The sequence below is a fragment of the Solanum tuberosum genome, unplaced genomic scaffold (assembly GCF_000226075.1).
Source record: "Solanum tuberosum cultivar DM 1-3 516 R44 unplaced genomic scaffold, SolTub_3.0 scf00176, whole genome shotgun sequence".
Taxonomy (NCBI): domain Eukaryota; kingdom Viridiplantae; phylum Streptophyta; class Magnoliopsida; order Solanales; family Solanaceae; genus Solanum; species Solanum tuberosum.
This window is the reverse complement of record NW_006239100.1, coordinates 504,451-513,171: the sequence shown is the minus strand read 5'-3', so window position 1 is coordinate 513,171 and position 8,721 is coordinate 504,451.

Sequence of the window (8,721 nt, the reverse complement as noted above, 5' to 3'; positions counted from 1 at the left end):
TCTTGTGATTGATGGAAACGGGACAATCACGATAGACTCTCTTTGCTAGAATAGACTCATCAACATGTGTAGAAACACTGAATGGTTCACTAAGTTGCTCAAGAATAACATTAAAATTCATCGCAACATACAGAGTTACAAAGGATAAACGCGCTCTTGGGTATAGCAAAGCTTAAACATTAAAGTTAAAGACTTGGATCATACCAGTAACAACAGCTGGTGAATCCCTCTTAGCTTTCGGCGACTAGTGATAGCATAAGATGGTTACCTCTCCGCCTGCCCTTGAAGTAGCTCATCTAGATGCAACTCTATCTGGTGGAGCAATTGAAGAAGACTGGGCTCTATTGCCCCCATTACCATTGTTTTGTCTGCTCTTAGGACACTCTCTCATAAAATGACCGCTCTAGCCACACTTGAAGCAACTAGTAGAGCCATCACGACACACCCCTGAGTGGCTCCTACCACACTTAGCACAGGCAGGAGGCTTACTACCCCCTTGCGCCATGCTACCCTGAGAATAAGCAGGTTTAGCTCTGAAATTCTTTCTATTGTACTCGTATTTGTTCTTACGTGCAGGTGCACTAGAAGATGATGGAGTAGGTCCTTTCTGCTTATGTTGGAAAGAAGACCGGTTCGCATTACTCTTTTGCTTTTATTCTTAAAATCTTCTCTATCCCTCAACTTTTCCTCCTCAACTTGTTGCACATGGATCATCAGCATTGCTATGCCCATGTCACATATTAGCATGGCTGCCTTACTTTCCTTACTTGACATACGAGTCAACCCAACAACGAACAAACTCCTCATGCTCCTCATGTCAGCAACCATATCTTTGCTTCTCTTAGCTCACGAGGAAACAAACGCCTCATGAAGGCACTCTTGACCATAGGCCAGCTCAAAATCGGTTATGCGTAAGCACGAGTTAGAAAGAGACTTTTATAGAGATACACTCTATCGCACGAAGTGAGTATGAAAGAAATAAAGGAATTTCCTAAATGTTGCAGCCTCCTAATTATATATGTGGCGCGCTTCACACCGATAAATAGGACTCTATAGACACGGCTTCATAGACTCCCTGAGACTCTTGAACTTTGTACTTTGATACCAAGTTTGTCACACCCTGAGCCTACACCTTAGACGTGGCCGACACTCGAGAACCATTGATGGCCCCAAGCAAACCCTTGGCATGGCTTACTTACTCAGCGGAAGACTTTACTCATGATAAATACTAATAAAACAAGTAAACTGAACTGCTCAAAATATAACTTAGATTGTATTGTAATAACATTCGCTGCCAAAGTGGCAACTCAAGTCTCAACTTAACTGAAAAGGAAAAGTAAAGACTCATGAACTAACATCACTAACTTTGTCTATGAAGCCTCTAAACAACTGAGATGGACATTGGGACAATACCCACGACATTCTAATGAACTAAAATACTGAAAAACAATAAAAAGGACCCTCCGGAAAGCTAGGAGGCTCACCAACTGACTTTGAGTGCTCAACTGGATCAACAAGGCGCTGGATGCTGATCCTGATTACCTGCGTTTGCATCATAGTAAGATGCAGGCCAACTAGCATCAGTACATTGAATGTACGAGTATGCGAGTTGGAATGCTAAACATAACTTAATCTTGAAAGAATCTGAAAGAAACACTTACATTGGCTTACTCAATTCCTAGATAACTTAACTTAATATACAACAATAAAACACATGCAATATATAGAAAGCCTTTAAAACAATAGAAAACAACTTGGTTCGTTAAAGAAAATGCAATAACAAACTCAACTTTGCTCATTTAATAAAGTAATATAGTTTCTGTGGGAGTTTCTCTAATCGACCACCACACCATGAGCCTAAGTGGTGATACAACATCTTGCCCACGTTGCCCAGAACTGTCATATACTTTGTCGTCATATAGAACGCTTAACCAAGTGGATCTACTAGTCTATGCTAAAAAGCATCTTAAGGAGTCATCTAAAAAGTATGATCCTTTACTACTCATGATGGCTACATGGTTTATGGAGACGTGAGTTATCTGAAATCAAGCTCGTCCCCATATCGGTGCTCAATACTACTCCCAAAATATACTTTAGCTCATATGTTTGTAAAAACAAAACTCTTTCTTTGGTTTGTGAATAATTACTCAAAAACATAGCTTAAAAGCTCTCTTGGAAATCTCAGTTTCCTTTCTTGCTCAAATGTGAAAACATTTTAACTCTTGGGAATACTTAGTTCCCGTATAATCTTTGAAGAATGAACTTTACTTTTACTCTTTACTGATAACTAGCTCAAAGGCTCTTTTGGAAATCTCAGTTTCCTTTCTTGTTTAAATGTGAAAACATTTACTCTTTGGAAATACATAGTCCCGATATACTCTTTTGAAGAAATGAACTTCAAACTTTACTTTTTACTCAACTCAAAACTCAAGTCTTAAAACAAAGTTAAAACATTTGTAAAAGACTTTTGGAAGACTCTATGAACTTCTCTTAACTTGACTCTTAACTTCTCTTGACTTGACTCTTAACTTTCCTTGAATTGAATTATGGATTCAAGGATAACGATTTGTGATAGGAAAGATCTCATGATGTTTAGAAATGATTTTAGATAGCTAATCATGAGAAAAGATTTTAAAAAAATCATTGTCTGAGGATGGGTCCGCGACGCGGAGGTGTATTTTAATTTTGGTCGCGAAAATACTTTTTGAGGCAGAGAGGTCTGTATCCTCGCCGCGACACAAAGGGAAAAAATACATTTCTGAATTTTAGTGGATCGACTGTATTACATAAGTTAACTCCTAAAACACGTAAAAATTAAATGATGTAAAAGGGAGCAAGACGGGGAAGAAAGATATTTACCTTGTCATGATAAATTTAACTTAATTTATCATACCGTATTAATCATTTCTTTCAAATTTTATCATGCTCCATCGAGCATTCTTAAAATTTCTTGTACTTTTTATACTTTTTTTTTGTAATGTTTTACTTTATTTTTCACTTTTTAAAAATTTTAAATTAGAATCCATTCAATCACATATTATTATGAAAATCGTCAAGATTCTCTAAAAGTGTGTAAGAATAGAGTTACTAATATTATAATACATATTCAGAAGATAAATAAATAGCATCGTCAATTTTCTTAGTTCATATAGTTCAATTTACTAGGTTAGTCATAATTTGTAAAAAAGACAAATAACGAATAAATCAAATATGTTTAGTTTTGATCTCTCTAAAATAGAATTAAAAATATAAAAGAAATTTCATGAATTCTATAAATTAATATTTTTAAAAGAATGTTGACAATATTTAAGTTTCTTCATTCAATTACATCTAATTTACCTTTTTTTTTAAATAAATAAATTATATTTCGATCACAATTTCAAGTTAAATATAATTCATCATTTTAAAAAAAAGTTATTTAAGTTAGTATATGAAAAAAGAGTTACGTTGAAACAAAATGAATAAAATATATAAAAAGAATAAAAAATAAAAATAAAAAGAATGTATCTAATAAATTTAAACAAAACAAATTAAAAAGAAGAAATGGAACAAAAGGAGAAAATAATGAAAAAGAAGAAAGTCCAAACCCAAAAGTTCCATTTTCCAAAGCATTAAAAAGAGGGGGAAAATGTTGTTCATGGGATCCGAACCCATGACCTAGGGGCATTTGTTGAACCACTTATCCACCGAGCCAAGCCTATTCTTTGTTTTTAGGAGTTCATTTTAATATATATACACATAAAATTAAAATTTGACGTTATATATACAGTGTAATTTTTTGACGAGGGTGTTCGGGTGAACCCCCTAGGGTCCACCTAGGTCCACCCATGATTCAAACACTACATAAAGATGAAGAAGTTAAAAGCGAATATCAATGATTTCATCTATCAATATGTGGATGAGTTTTGATTTTCAATAAAGATTATGAAAAATTTGAACAATAAATGATAATAATTGTGACTTTTATTCTTATAAACTAATAAAATAAATAAGAAAATAGGGAAAAATTATCTTTTTTGGCTAGTGCAATATTTTTTTTACTGTCAACTTTAATCATGGATTCATCATGAAACGTAATAAATATAAATGGATGTTATAATTTTTATTGGAGAGTTACACCTTTCCTTTTTTAAAATTTATGTAGTGAGTAATTATCTTATTCTTTAATTGACTAATTATGTAAATATTTTTTAGATTATTGAAAATTAGATAAAAAGAGAAATCTCATAATTAGGAGAGTTAAAGGGATGGTTTAACTCTTTTCAAGCTATTTGAAATGGTATTTCATTAGACTACTCTATTTTAATAAATTTTCTTTCGTTAAGGAGAAAACGAAAGATTTGAGTGATAAATATTTTTGCCTTTAAATTTACAATAAATAATAGGAATAAGTGGAGTAGTAAAATTTGAGGTATTTAAATTCTTATAATAAATAATAGAAATTAATGATGGGGATAGTAATTGACACATTTTTTAATAGTAATTATAAATAGAAATATAGTGAAAATTACAACAATAAAAAAATAAAAAATAAATAAATAAGGATCATTGACCAAAGAGAGGTGTCAAATCATTTTTTTAATATTTTAGCAGAGAATGAAAGGTTGGAGTTAAATATTTAGGCCTTTAAATTTACAATAAAGAATAGGAATAAGTAGAATAATAAATTTTGAGACATTTAAGTTTTTACAATATATATAATAGAAATAAATGGAGAGAGTAATAATTGACACTTTTTTAATAATAATAAATTAAAATATCGAAATTTATCAACAAAAAAAAAGAAAAAAATAAATAGGATCTTTGTTTTTTTTTTTTTTTGAAAACAAAAGTATTGCATATAATGTTTATAGTTTTTTTAGTTTTTCATTAGAATTATACAAATACTCAAGTTTATTGTCAATTTTTAAAATTCATTGCTTGGGATAATGCTTTTTTTTCTTTTTGTAAGTTATCAAATTTCCGCTCTTTAAAATGTTTCTAATCTTAGTGTCGTATTTAGGAATGCACTTCGGCATACAAATAAACAGTAACATCGAGTACATAATGTTCGTTTTAGAATGTTGCAAAAAATTATCATAATAAAAATTCAGAAGAACTAACCATAATTTAACCTAATGAATTATGTATGTACAACTATAGTCATATAAAAGAAAAAGAAAATAAATCTTTATATTTTAAGTTCTTCAATAAACTACATAAATGAAATACAGAGAATAGGAAAGAAAAACTAAAAAGATCAAATTACTATAATAACAATTTTATTGTAAGACTCTACGTTATCTTCTTCCAAAATTCACAATTTTCTCTTCTTTTGTATCTTCCTCAACTTTGTTCTTATTTGTTTGTAGACTAAATTATTTTGGGATATAATATTGAGATTATAGTTTTGAAATCAATTCATCTTATTGAGGATATGGGGTAAAATTATTCAAAGTTTGATGAGATAGGATGGGATATATCAGTATTAAGGTTGAGATTGAATATATATTATATTCGATGAACTACACAAATTTATCCAAGATAAATTTGTACTGTCAATCAAACACAATATAAAATGATCAATCACAACATTATGTTGAGATATGACATCTTATTTTGTGTACCAAACAACCCCATACATTAATATTATTCCTTGGGTCGTATATTCCGTAGGAAATTTTTGTATATTTATAAGTATTGTTTCTCGTCTTTTCCAATTGGAAAATTTCAGAAAAGTACAATTACCCAATTTATATTGTAAAAATATTGCTTAAAACTCAATTTGGTATACAACAATACATTCGGTATATATTAACATAGAAAACTTTCATATTTTATTTTTACCAACATATTTAAAAACATGATATACAATATTATATACCCAATATACAGTATTATACAAAATTATAAGAGGTAATTATGCACTCATATACAATAATATACAATTTTATATACTATTATACAAAAAACTAACTTCCCATTTTTTCTTAAATTCAAACATCAGATTAATCCAAAAATACTTCAAAAACTACACCAAATCACCCGAAAATTTAGATTTAGCCTCATCAATACGTAACCGATCTTTTGCAACAATAGCCACTCGAAATAGAGCTTATTTGCAAAAAAAATAATTTTCAAATTTTGAAATTTCTAACTTCAACAATGGTTGAACACTAATCCTATATTGGATTTGTGAAAGAAATATTTAATAAATATAATTATCAAAGCATTACATTTAGTTAAGTTTAATTTACATAAATCTCATAGTATTAAGAGATAATTACATTATTTTCATACTCTTTTTCAAATTACAAAAATCCCTTAAATTTTATGAATTTCGGCTACATCACTAAACTTCTGGATACATCACTGGACTTCCTTATAGATCACAAGACATCCGGATACATAAGTCAAACTATTATTTCCTCAGTCCCATATTAGTTGTTCATTTCCCTTTTTACACGTTAATAATATGACCAACTAATATGAGATGGAGGGAGTATTAACTAATTCTTATTTATTGATTTTTTTTCTTTTTTCGAGGTAATACCGAAATAAAAAGATAAAAAAATTAGCTCATAGGACTCCCGCAACTTAATAAAAATTTGTGGAGGTTAAAATAACCCCCACATTAAATATTATTTTGGGGGGTTATAGTAATTCCCTCAATTACACCCCCACAAATCTAGTTTTTTTTTTGTAGTGGTGGAACTCATGTCGACGGTATCCTCTTCAAACTCACATAGTTGTTAATCTAAAACTCGAATTATTAACGAACAATTTATTTTGCTAGAAACTAGACCCGAAAAACTTTAATTTTGATAGGTAGTATAGTTCTTAATTCTCCATATCTTGGAAGATATGCTCATATAAAATCAGATTACTATTGAGCCAAATTGATTACACTTCCACATTTCACTTTAATTTACTTGTGAACTTAGCCTTTTAAAACCAAATTCATTTCAAAATTTTCAAGTTCAAGTAATTTTATCGACATCAACTTAGTCGTACGTGCATAAGTAATTACAGGGTGTTACAATATATAGGAGGGAAAAAAATCACGAATAACGATAATTTTAGGCCTAATTACCAAACATAGTGATATTTTTTATTTATTACCAATTGTAGCAACAATTTTTTAAATTTGCTTTGTATCATTGATATATCAACAAATATAAAGCGTATTTCAAAAACTCTCATTATATTAATAATCTTTTTAAACTCACTATATTCGGTAAATATAATATATAAATTTGCCAAATTAGGTAATTATCCCTTAGGGTGGTGGGTTGGGGTGGGGGTTGATTCAAATTCAATTGAAGTGTGATCCAAATAACAACTCTTCTGAATTTTCTTAGAAACCAATCACATTCTCTGACTGGTCAATAGTCAATGTCAAACAAAAGCTATAGGCCCTTGTTGTTGACTCAATATGTTTAAAAATCTATCTTTCAAAGCCTAAAAGGATTTTCAGCTGACTTTTATACAAGTTATGTTTGAGTGAGTCGTGCAAAGCAAGTATACAACTTGAAATAACATGTTTCTTGATGGAAGGATCTATTTGACTAATTGAAATAAATGAAATAAAAAAGGGGTATTATTACAAAATCTTATTACACTATTCGTGTAGTTTTAAATTGTTATAGCTATTATTTAATCTATCGTTCAAATTACGAGATCATGTTGATATAAATAAATATTACTCCGATAGTTTACAAAATTTAAACTCTTGTATTAGTGTTTGAGTTCCACGTAAGTATGGTGCAGGTTAATTGGTCATTTTATATTATTTTAGGCAAACTTCACCTCTATGATTTTTTAGGGGTTGAGTTAATCCATATTACCACAATTAATTATTGAGAAAATGGTTTGATATACTTCTCCAACTTTGAGATTTAGAGTTGATCTATCTTTCGTTAAAAGATAGCTTACATATACTGCTGCGATTACATAAATAGCCTAGATATATTCTTTTCTACTGACAAAGGTGGAAAAACTAATTTTAAATTAATAATATTTTGGTTTGTTATTAAAATAAAATTCTTATAGGAATATATTTGATCTTTCTCACAAAGTTCAGGATTATATTTGGTACTTCTTAGACACATTTTTTTTTACTTCTTTGATTCAACGGGTAAATTTGTATTTTAAACATATTTCTAAATCTATTTGTTTATTCTTATTCGACTTTTTTATTTATTTATATTTTTGCTTTCATTCTTAAATATGAAAATATGAGAAATATTTTTTAAAAAAAATTGTTAATGAAATAAAAAAGTAAAGATTGGCACATTATCAGTGTCTAATGCGTAATTTGACTTGCTTATTCTTCTAGTTGTAATGGAAGAAATATTAGACTATTGGTTGAGAATCTAATTATTAGATAGAACTAAAAGGTGTTTACACCAAAATTTTAATTTTATATTGATAAATAAACTTGAATAGAATTATTCCACATTAACAAAAAAACGAATTAAACTAATTTGCACGAAGAAAACAGTATACACGTGTTTTTCAATTATGAGTGTGATTTCACCTTTTAATTTTACTCAAAATTTAATGCTCACTCGTCTCCAGGTATAGCTCTTAATGGACATGTAGCCGTAGGCGGGAATTCTTTCTTTTTTATTTTATTCTTTGGTCTATCTTTAATTACTTGTCCATATTTGAATTGACACACCTTTTAAGAAAATAATTATTGACATAGTGAGTCTACCATTTTACCTCTATGAATTCTGA